This window comes from Spinacia oleracea, chromosome 3, assembly GCF_020520425.1.
Source record: "Spinacia oleracea cultivar Varoflay chromosome 3, BTI_SOV_V1, whole genome shotgun sequence".
Classification (NCBI taxonomy): domain Eukaryota; kingdom Viridiplantae; phylum Streptophyta; class Magnoliopsida; order Caryophyllales; family Amaranthaceae; genus Spinacia; species Spinacia oleracea.
The window spans coordinates 68,311,763-68,322,669 of record NC_079489.1 but is presented as its reverse complement, the minus strand read 5'-3'; the positions used below and the strand labels follow the sequence as shown (position 1 = coordinate 68,322,669).

Here is a 10,907-nt window from a genome sequence, read left to right as displayed (position 1 = left end):
CTTAAGCAGCTTTGGTATGTCTTAAGTATTTTAAGATTCTAGGTAAGCAAAACCTATTGCTAGTAATATCCAAATTACTCTTGGTTAATAAATTAATACCATAATTTATCCCATTGCCACAACATAATGCCATTGTTGTTTGAGTTGAAACCACAATCAACGTGCTCCTTTGGGACGCCTTACCATCTAAGTCAACTAATATAGCACCTCGCTTTGGCGTAAACCTACTACGTTAGATCCTTAGATTTTTGTAAGTGCTTGATTTGGAAGGCAACTTTTGAACTCAATATTACTTTGGACCTAGTTTATTCTATGTTGGTTCGATTATTTAGTGAACTAAATCTAATCGAGTCATACAAACAACGCATTCATGCATAATATACATTCATTCAATATATAAAAGCATAAATAAACTTGGTGAACTAGTATGGCCCAAAACTCTTGTCTTGAAGCATCCAATCTTCTTCACCATCTTGTTAGCTTGGCATCGTCTTAAATCTTCATTCAATGCTAACTTAAAGTTCTAAACTAGAAATACTTGAAATAATAATAAAAAAAAAAACATCAAAATTTCAATGGTATGCATACCATATTTAAAAATTTACATTCAAAGATAAAACGGTTCGCAGACCATATTTAACTATCCTAGATTGGCCATACTAGTCACTTGGAGTACCTGCATTACATAAAATATATATATTCTATGCATTCACCCATTCGTATCCTAAAACGAATGACCCATTTAATTATGCAAGTATTTACGTGAATTAATTAAAATTCACGTTCACATAAACGCGTCCTGAAAGATTAATCAATTTCCAAATTAATAATCCTTAGAATTTGTTCTAATTAAATTTAATTTAATTAAAATAATGCGACCTACGAAAATAATTAAAATAATTATTTCATTTTTAATTTCATTCAGAGGCTCCCAATCAAACCAATATTTATTCCGGATAATTAAATATTTAAATATTTAAATATTAAATTAAACTCACGGCCCGGCCCAAGTTAAATAAAATAATTATTAATTATTCCGTTAGCCATTTTAATGCAAACATAAACTTTCAAGCTCAACGAAACAAAAAAAATAATCCCAAGTGCAATGCAGGCTAGGCTTGCGCCCAACCCAGCAATGCTCCGTGCAGTGTGGCCTAGGAGGCACACGAGAATCATGCACCCATGCCCCTGCAACCAGCGCGCCCCACGTACCGTAGCTCGTCGCTGCCCGTGCTGCTGTTGTGCTCGACGTTGCGCGCAAGGCAAGGCAACCCTTGCTTGCTCGCTCTCCTCGCCCAGCGCGCGCGACACGCATCACGCTTGCTGCTGCCCGCGTCGCTGCGGCTCGGCAGTGGTGTGGTAGCCCGCATGGCTCGACGAGCCACACGTCCACCCACACCCTCGTGTTCGTGCCTTTAGTTCCTGCCTACGGACCAACTAATTAAAAAAAAAAATTCACGAGCAAATTTTCATTAAGTCATTTTTGAAAAAATTAACGATTTTTATTTTTGAAAAATAACGACTTTACGATTTAATTAATTCTAACAACAATCCAATTTCGTTAAATTTATTAAATCTAGGCTAACATTATTCAAATTTTAAGAACAAACAATTTCAACCACAAATTTTAACTTTTAAATAATCGAATCTAAAACTTTAAATCGTTCTAAACATTTAAATTTCAGATTTTTACGAAGTTGGTTTAAGTGTTGATTAAAATTAACGAATCTAATCAAATAATTTTTAAAATCTGCCACTTTCCATGAAATTATATTCCCTTTCTCAATTAACCAAATTACTAGATCTAAATTATTTAAAAAATCAATTAGCGATCTAAAATTTACGAATTTGGGGAAAGCAGAATTAAGGTTTACACTTAACAAAAATGCCCGAAATTTTGACCATAATTATAGAATATACCCAATAGCATTATGTCAAAATTTCAATCAATTCCAAGTAGTTTAGGTCGACCAATTAATTGAATAACTTTCTGAATTTATTAATTTTAACACGAAAATTAACAAAAACGCCCACAAACACATACTTTGAGGCCTTTTTTTGCAATTCCGTTCTCATGAGTTGATCTTAGAAATTCATTTTCAATCAGATTAGGGTCAGAACAATCGAAATTTCAACAATTTTCGAATTCAGAACTGCTGCTTGCGATAAATCCAATAATCCCGAAACATTCGGAAAAAAAATTCGAAAAATATAAGAAAATTCGACAACAGCAAAAACAATAATTCATGCTAAAAAATGCTTTGAATACATAAGGCTCATGATACCACTGTAGGAGAATACAGTTAACCATACATAACATGTGCGGAAAATCCCCAAAGCTAAGAAACATGTACTCCCTCTGTATTTATTTAAGGGATACACTTGCCTTTCCCGGCCGCATTTATTTAAGAGATACACTTGCCATTTTTAGTAACTTATTAACCCCACCATCTAATTAAATAATATATCTACATCCCATCCCCACCCCCCACTCCCTAAAATGACATGGTCCCCACTTGTTTTTATTATTAAAATATCTACTCAACCCCACTTGTTTTAGTACTTTATTTCATTCAATTCTTTTTCTTAATACCCGTGCCCGGCCAAGTGTATCTCTTAAATAAATACGGAGGGAGTATAAAACACAGTTTAAGCATACTTACATTTGAAGCGTGTTTTCCCGAGTATAGTATCAACGAACACGAACAAAGAACTCCACTTATCGTTCCTCTTTTTGGTTCACCGACACGTTCAGATCCGTCTTGATTATTGTAGCTTAGACAACGCACAAGATATTTTACTTTTCGGGATCACTAGAGGAAAAAACATCATAAGTTGCCCTTAAAATAGGCTTATATAATTATAAGTTGCCCTTCATAAGTGCCACCTATGGGGGGTCACTTTTGTAAAATTATCAAAAGTTGCCCTTAACAAGGGCAACTTATAAGCTTCACATAAGTTGCTCTTGTTGCAAACAAGGGCAACTTTTGAGTATTTTTATTTTTTTTTTAAAAAAAATCTTCAATATAATTCCTGATATTCTGCAATATAATTTCTGATTTTGCAATATCAAATTCTGCATTATAATTTATAGAATACTGTTTCATCAAACATCAGCTTGACATTCCTCAAAATTGATATAAATTTCAAATTTCCAATAATATTACCGAATTAATTCAAATGTAATTAATTAAATCGATAAATAACAAAATAATGTAAGAGACACGGATAACTACAAGCCTGCTCTATTTATTACACTGAGGGTAGTTCACAATCGTTGAAGTAAGTAGCCCACTTGTCTCGAACTTCATCCAACTCCTCTTTGGTAAAGGGCCCCTCCCTTGGAGTTTTGAAAACCTTTAAAAGAACAACGTACATGCAAACCAATAAATTAAATTAAGTTTCATATGCGAAAACAAAAATTATATTGGTCGCGAAAACAACTTTCTGAGTGTACTAAGATTCATTTCAAGTTCTTTATGCACATCTAAGGCTCATTTGGCTCGATATAGATCATATTTAGCCAAAAATGTCATTTTTGATCCCAAATATCAACAAATGAACCTAATGACACTTTCTAAATCTTTTTCATGATTCATATGATTAGTTATACGTTTATAAGACTCATTTCAAGTTCGTTATTCACGCCTAAGGGTCATTTGGGTTGATATAGGTCATTTATGGCCAAAAATGACATTTTTGAACCCAACTACCAACAAACGAACCTCTTTCCACATTCTAAGCCTTTTTCATGATTTATATGATTAGTCAGATAATTATAAGACTCATTTCAAGTTCGTTATGCACGCCTATTGGTCATTTGGGTCGATATAGGTCATTTATGGCCTAAAATGGCATTTTCGATCCCAACTACCAACAAACGAACTTATATCCACATTAATTCCAAACCTTTTTCATGATTTAGATGATTAGTTATATTATTATAAGACTCATTTCAAGTTCGTTATGCACGTCTATGGTTCATTTGGGTCGATATAGGTCATGGCCAAAAATGGCATTTTCGATCCCAACTACCAACAAACGAACTTATATTCAATTATAAACCTTTTTAATGATTAATATGATTAGTTATATGTTTATGAAACTCATTTCAAGTTCGTTATGCACGCCTAAGGGTCATTTGGGTCGATATAGGTCATTTATGGCCAAAAATGGCATTTTCGATCCCAACTACCAACAAACGAACCTATTTATACATTCTAACCCTTTTTCATGATTCATATGATTAGTTATATGTTTATGACACTCATTTAAAGTTGGCTATGCACGCCTATGGTTCACTTGGGTCGATATAGGTCATTTATGGCCAAAAATGGCATTTACGATCCTAACTACCAACAAACGAACCTATTTCCACATTCTAAACCTTTTTAATGATTCATAAGATTAGTTATATGTTTATGAAACTTATTTCTAGTTCTTTATACACGCCTATGGGTCATTTGGGTCGATATAGGTCATTTATGGCCAAAAATGGCATTTTCGATTTGAACTACCAACAAACTAACCTATTTCCACATTCTAAACCTTTTTAATGATTCACATGATTAGTTATATGTTTATAAACTCATTTCAAGTTCGTTATGCACGCCTATGGTTCTAAACATGTAAATTATGTAAAAGAAACCAAATTCGAGAAAATAAGAGAAGCTCGTACTTTACCTCCGTCTATAACGCCGCCATAGTCACCATAGTTAATAGATCATAAATTTTTCACTCTGTTCATTTCTGAAAATTGTAAATCTGACCATTCTTTATTAATTGCTGGAGAGCAGATTTGGCTTCTTCAAGAGTCTCAACAGCATGCCCTTCTTCAAACTATATCCTCTGTGTACTGTAGTACTACAAAACATCGGAAAATTGCATTAGTATAGTGTTCATTGGTATAGTTCTAGGACATATATTGATAATCGTTTACTTTCTAGCAATATTCATTGGTGTAATGTTTGTGTGCACGGAAACATGCAATCGACGAGAGGAGAAGTAAACAGAAAAATACACAAATCACTAATCAAAAGCCGGTGCAGCCACCTAGACACGCTACTGCCATCACTTCTGATGTTCAGCCACCAGAATCTGCTACTGCAAGTTCTAATGTCCTAATGTTCTAATGTTCTAATCTGCTACTGCAAGTTCTAAGTTCTAATCTACTACTCCAAGTTCCAAGTTCTAATCTTCTATTGCAAGTTTTAAAGGGAAGCAGGAGCATTATTGACCCACTCATGTTAAATGAATACCTAAAAACTAGAGTTGCGAAGAAGAAAAGCATTATTGACACACTTCTGATGTTCATCCACCAGAATCTACTACTGCAAGTTCTAATGTCCTAATGTTCTAATCTGCTACTGCAAGTTCTAAATTCTAATCTACTACTCCAAGTTCTAAGTTCTAATCTTCTATTGCAAGTTTTAAAGGGAAGCAGAAGCATTATTGACCCACTCATGTTAAGTGAATACCTAAAAACAAGAGTTGCGAAGAAGAAAGGCATAAGCTACGTACCTCAATTTTCACATCAGTTCAAATGTTTTGCAACTCGGCACTTAGCAGGACTTGCATCGATTGTCTGGGAACATGAAACCAACCAAGCAGCTCTTCTTTGAGAAGGAGATGAATAATGATATAAGAAGAGCAAGCATAGTCATAATCAAACAAATCCAAGGGAATTTCAGAAAAAAAGGATATTTATTTCTTCATCATTTAAAATTAAGATCCAAAACTACAAAGAATTTTAATACTACTGTACAAAAACACCAAAAACATTGTACACATAACACCATGTATGTAACGCCTCGACTTTTCGGTACCTTAATTATCGAAAATACACCGTACTTAGTTGATCATTAGCCGCAGAATTAGCCATTAAATAATCCTGGGACCTGTGGGTATGATCCCACATATAAAATAATCCTTAATAACATTCCATAAATAATACAACTTTCCCAAAATTAAATATAAATCAATATTCTCATAATAGACTCAATAAAAGAATTTCCATAATAAATAATTTCTCATCTCGATATCTCCATAATAAATTACCAACTCCAATAATAACTTTCCTCTTGAGCAACTCTAGTTCCTTAACCGAACTTGTACATCATCATAAAAAAAGAAAACAGGAAAAACACAGAAAAATCAAAAAATGAGTGGAAAACTCAGTAATATTACTCCAGCCCGTCAAAACGGTTTTATTTTTAAAATCTCATTTGGCACATATCAATCATTAGCATTTATTGTTCGGAAATAACTAACTTAATCTCGTTATCTTGAAAACTGTGTCGGCAAGGAATCATTTCCTTTACAGCTCATTGGCAAGTACAGTTTTGGCGGGACTTTTCTTACATCTTTTCAGGGGGGAACTGTTTCCCAAAGTTTAACTTTAACATGGCCTCTACCTGTAACTCGCCCATTTACTAGTTCAGTTCACTTTTCCATGCCGACAAAAGCAACATCGTCTTTTTTTAAAATAACTTTATAAATATCATAATTATTCCCGAACAACGTTTTTAACATCATAAAATAATAAAATACTTTAACATATAATATATCTTCATTCATCACATAAAACACATAATAAACATATAATCACATAACAGTCACACATTTCATATGCGGGCATATAAACTTAAGTGTTGGACATAAAAAATTACAATAACATAATATAATACTTTTATATGCGGGCACATAAATATAATTGCTGGACATAAATATTACAATAACATAATATAATACTTTTATATACGGGCACATAAATATAATTGCTGGACATAAGTATTACCTCATTCGATCATTCCATTTCTTAATGATAGTATTATTCCCTCAACAATATATTTCCAAAAGCCCACTCCACGGCATTAAACTTCCATTGGACTCCAACCAACCTCATTATTACATGCAATAATAAACATTAGTCATTTTCTAAATAGGAATCTTTAATTAAATATCTAACTTAAAGTAATTACTCACAATATGTCAATATGTACTTACTTATCCGTGATTTACTTGCAAAAGCCCACTTTGAATTTTTCTCCCATGGCCCACTTTAAACCTTATTGGGTTATATTTGCCAAAAGAGAATAGTAGTAGCATAGCAGATTAGCAGTAGAGAAGAACAGAGAAAAAGAGGGGAGCTTGCAATTAGGCGATGCTACATCATCAAAGGCGACACCAAGACGGAGGAGCTCCGGAGGCGCACGGTGGTTGTTGAGGTGGAAAAAGGAGGCGGCAGCAGCAGCCCCATGGCTTCCCGAAACGGCAGGTAAGGAGGGAGAAAATGAGCGAATCGGTTTTCGAGTTTGTAAATGTAATTTAATTTAATTCCTTGGAAAGAAAAATCAGACTGTATTCCGACCTTTTTAACTTGAGAAATGGAAGAAATAAATCTTGAACAATAACAATTGGGCTTAAATAATTATGTCACAAAAAAAAGAGTAGACATAATACGATAATTAAAATAATATCGAAAAATTTAGGGCGTAATTACGTTAACAATCGTAATTACAGAATAATAAAACATGCTTAAAAATATGGGTGTTACAATGTAAGTCTACAGTAAACCAGATTATCAACTACTACGTAAGAAACATCACAAAGAGAAAGGAATCAGGAGATATCATCTTCCACTGAGCGTGGCAGCTAACCAGCATCATTGTTGATCACAAACATCAAGCTAAAGCAATAAGCAAGTTATGGACAATTCGGAGGATAATCACTTAAGTATCAGACTATCAGGCTTATGGTTTGTATTCTGTAACTTCAAAAGGCCAGGCAAAGCCAAGAGATGGATAGAAAGGCATTTATCAACCATCTTCACCAACTGATGCAAAGGATAAATAAATCAAGATTCAAGATGTCAATGGAACTTGCTAAGGCAATAATGTCAAACAAAATTGCATTAGGAACTAACTCACGGAACACTGGTATTAGTTTGAGATCACATATTCACATAATGACAATAGTGCAGGGGTTGGGCAGTCTTGGCACGTACATATACTATCATATGGGTCAAATCCAGTTTCACTCCTAATTACACACACTTTGCAAGCAAAATATGATAACAAACTATTATGCAAAGCACAAAGCTAATCCTGCAACAAGAGAAGGAACAATTGAATGAGAAGTTAATTATATTGGCACAACAAACAGTGAGAAGAGCAAGAACAGTGATGCTAAGGCTAGTCAATAAATGCTAGTTTGACTGCTAGTACTGCAACTTTGGTGGCTGCTGCTGGAGCAGGAAAATTGGTGGATACCAGAGCACCAGTGGACTAGGTAACGGAGTCAAACGTGTTGCACAATGTTAAGAAGAGAGGTTTGCTCTGAAAAGTGAGAAATGTTTCTCTTTGTTCTGCTGTAGTTCAGATTTAGCCGCCTATTAGGTTTTAATGTTTTATGCAGTTTATAGGTAGCCAATTAGGTAGTTTCTATCTAGAGAACAACTTCAATTTCTAAGTAACATTTGCTGAAATAGCTCAAATAAAAGATTTGTCTCATTATCCCAGCAAAAACGTAACAAAATCTGTCTCGTGATCCCATCCTTCTATATTATAATTGACTCGAGGAGGTGTCAATATCCTTCATCACTGTTATTGAAATTGGCACAAGGCTAGTAGCATTATTCCTAGTCAAGGTAGTTCGACCGAGTAAATAGCGAACAACAATAAATTCTACTTAAATCAAAATGCTCAATATAGGTATGGGACTCACTGATCTCAGAGGTAGCAGTGCTGGCTGGAACCTGTTGAATCTTTGTAGTAGGAAGATTTGGACCATGGAAGAAAGCATATCTGTCATATTTTAAGAAATATCCCTTCTGAAAGAAAATGCAGGGGACTCCTTGCTCAATTGGATTTTGAGGAGCTGAAAGCACAGATGGGCCAGGAGGTCAAAAGCAGACGACCCATCAACTTGAGATCCCACCAAACCATCTAAAGGCTGAATAAATGGAAAAAGATAATAAGTATTGTATGGTCAACTAAGAAATTAGACAAGAGTAAGACACTAGCATTAGCATAGAATAAGAACTTACAGTATGGCTAATGAGCATTTTGGATTCAAGCAGTTTCCATTGATCCAGTAAAAACAATATGTCGGGTTCATCCGAGCATATTCACTATGCCGATACTCACATTATCTTCCTTGCAGACAAGCACAATAATATCAAGAGCATTTCAGATAAACAGAGCAAAACATTCACCATTTTAGACCAATCCACCATTCAACGAATTTAGCTCAGACATCATTTTTACCAGCTCGGCATATGTTTATAAACGCATCAATAAAGAACATATAACCTAATCAACTAAAGATACTGATCAGCCACGACAAAAACAAATAAAAATTATTACACTATAACAAGAATCAAACTAAAAACATAACCCTAAAATTGAAACAAAATCTTTTCACCAGCTTAGAGATCCAAACAAAAATACATGTTTAAAATAAAAAATGTCATTAAGTCGCTTCGAGAGGTGACGAAAAACAGATTTCGAAAGGCTTTAAACTTCTAAGACAATCTGGTCTTAGATTGTGATCAAGTCTGAAAGGAATTAGAGGATGTTGTCTACAAGAATTGTGTTTTACCAACATAACTGAAGAGCTGCACAAACAATTTATCTGACAAGACACTGAACTAATACAGTCAATTAACCAAGAATTCTTTGAATTATTATTCATATCGGATTATACTGAGTTACAATTTGGAGGCAGGGTTAATATCAAAACCTTACGGAAAACACATAACCCAGAAATTGAAATCTTCGGGGGTATGTGAAAAAAGGCTAAAACCCTAATGAACCAGAAATACGAACCTAATCAACATCCTAGTTGAGAAAACACATAAAAACCTAGAAAACAAAACAACCTTTGAATTATATACCAATTAAGCAAATCAGACAAACTCCAAACCTTACGGAAATCGGGATAATTGGTGTTATCATCATCTTCATCTGCTTCCTGTCAAAAGTGAAGGAAATTCCGAAATCACTAATTCGATTTTTGAGTAAAGAACCCTAGAAACTACAATCCTCGATAAGAAGAAAAACATACCTTAACCTCACACCATTATTTGAATTGTTATTCACTTATTACCGTCTTCAACTCACAAGATCTCCGTAACATGAATTTGAGAAGGAAACTGTGACAATCTCATATTTCAGCAAGCTCGACTGCCTTACCTTGAAGAAAAAAAAAAGCAATTAAACATCATATTTAACCCAAAAAAAGGAAAGGCAATCTACCTGAAATATTGAGCTTGGCGAAACAAAAATGGTGAGAGAAAAATAGTACCAAGAGCGAGAACAAGGTTTCTACAAGGAAATCAATTAAGTCAGTTAAGAGAGGAATTTTGAGTAATTTACCGGATAGATGATGAAGCATCAACGGTTGGAACCAGAGGCCACCGACAACAACGGCGACGTGGCGGAGAAGAACAACACAACCGACCATAAAGAGGAAAGAGAAGAAGAAAGCATCGACAAAAAACAAAACTGCGCGGAGGGTAACACTTTCCTAATTAAGTAAGTGATAACCATATCAAGCACTTCAAAAAAAAAGTATAACCACATTAGAATAACCACAATGGACACTCCTATGATCTGGAGAATAATTCTCTCCATTAGAAAATCACAACTCGTCCCTAATTCTAGTGTAATACCTCGTATTTTTCTCTATTTTATAAATATATTTTATTATATTTATAAAGTATTTTTATGATTTTTAGAATTTAAAAAACATTTAAATGTTATTTAAATGTATTTTATTTAATTAGAATATTAAACGAATTTATTATTTAATGTTGGGAATTTAATTGGGTTTCAAAAGTAAAATGATTTTAAATGAATCTAGCCCAATTCAATTCCAAGTTCAAGTCCAAACAAACTAAACAAGCC

At 34.0% G+C, this 10,907-nt stretch overlaps 1 long non-coding RNA gene across 6 annotated transcripts; it reads right to left on the bottom strand.

The window, feature by feature from the left end:
• Window positions 1-3,134: 3,134 nt before the first annotated feature.
• LOC110795326 (uncharacterized) lies at window positions 3,135-10,515 on the bottom strand. Of its 6 annotated transcripts, XR_008930592.1 has the most exons (9): window positions 10,377-10,515; window positions 10,066-10,193; window positions 9,925-9,972; window positions 9,047-9,151; window positions 8,725-8,952; window positions 6,797-7,260; window positions 5,521-5,584; window positions 4,684-4,863; window positions 3,135-3,357 (listed from the first exon to the last, which is right to left on the bottom strand). It is a non-coding gene; the product is annotated as an uncharacterized lncRNA (long non-coding RNA). The 6 variants fall into 6 exon arrangements; XR_008930593.1 differs by having other exon boundaries at window positions 6,797-8,952; window positions 9,047-9,155; XR_008930591.1 differs by having other exon boundaries at window positions 5,521-5,615; window positions 6,797-8,952.
• Window positions 10,516-10,907: the final 392 nt, after the last annotated feature.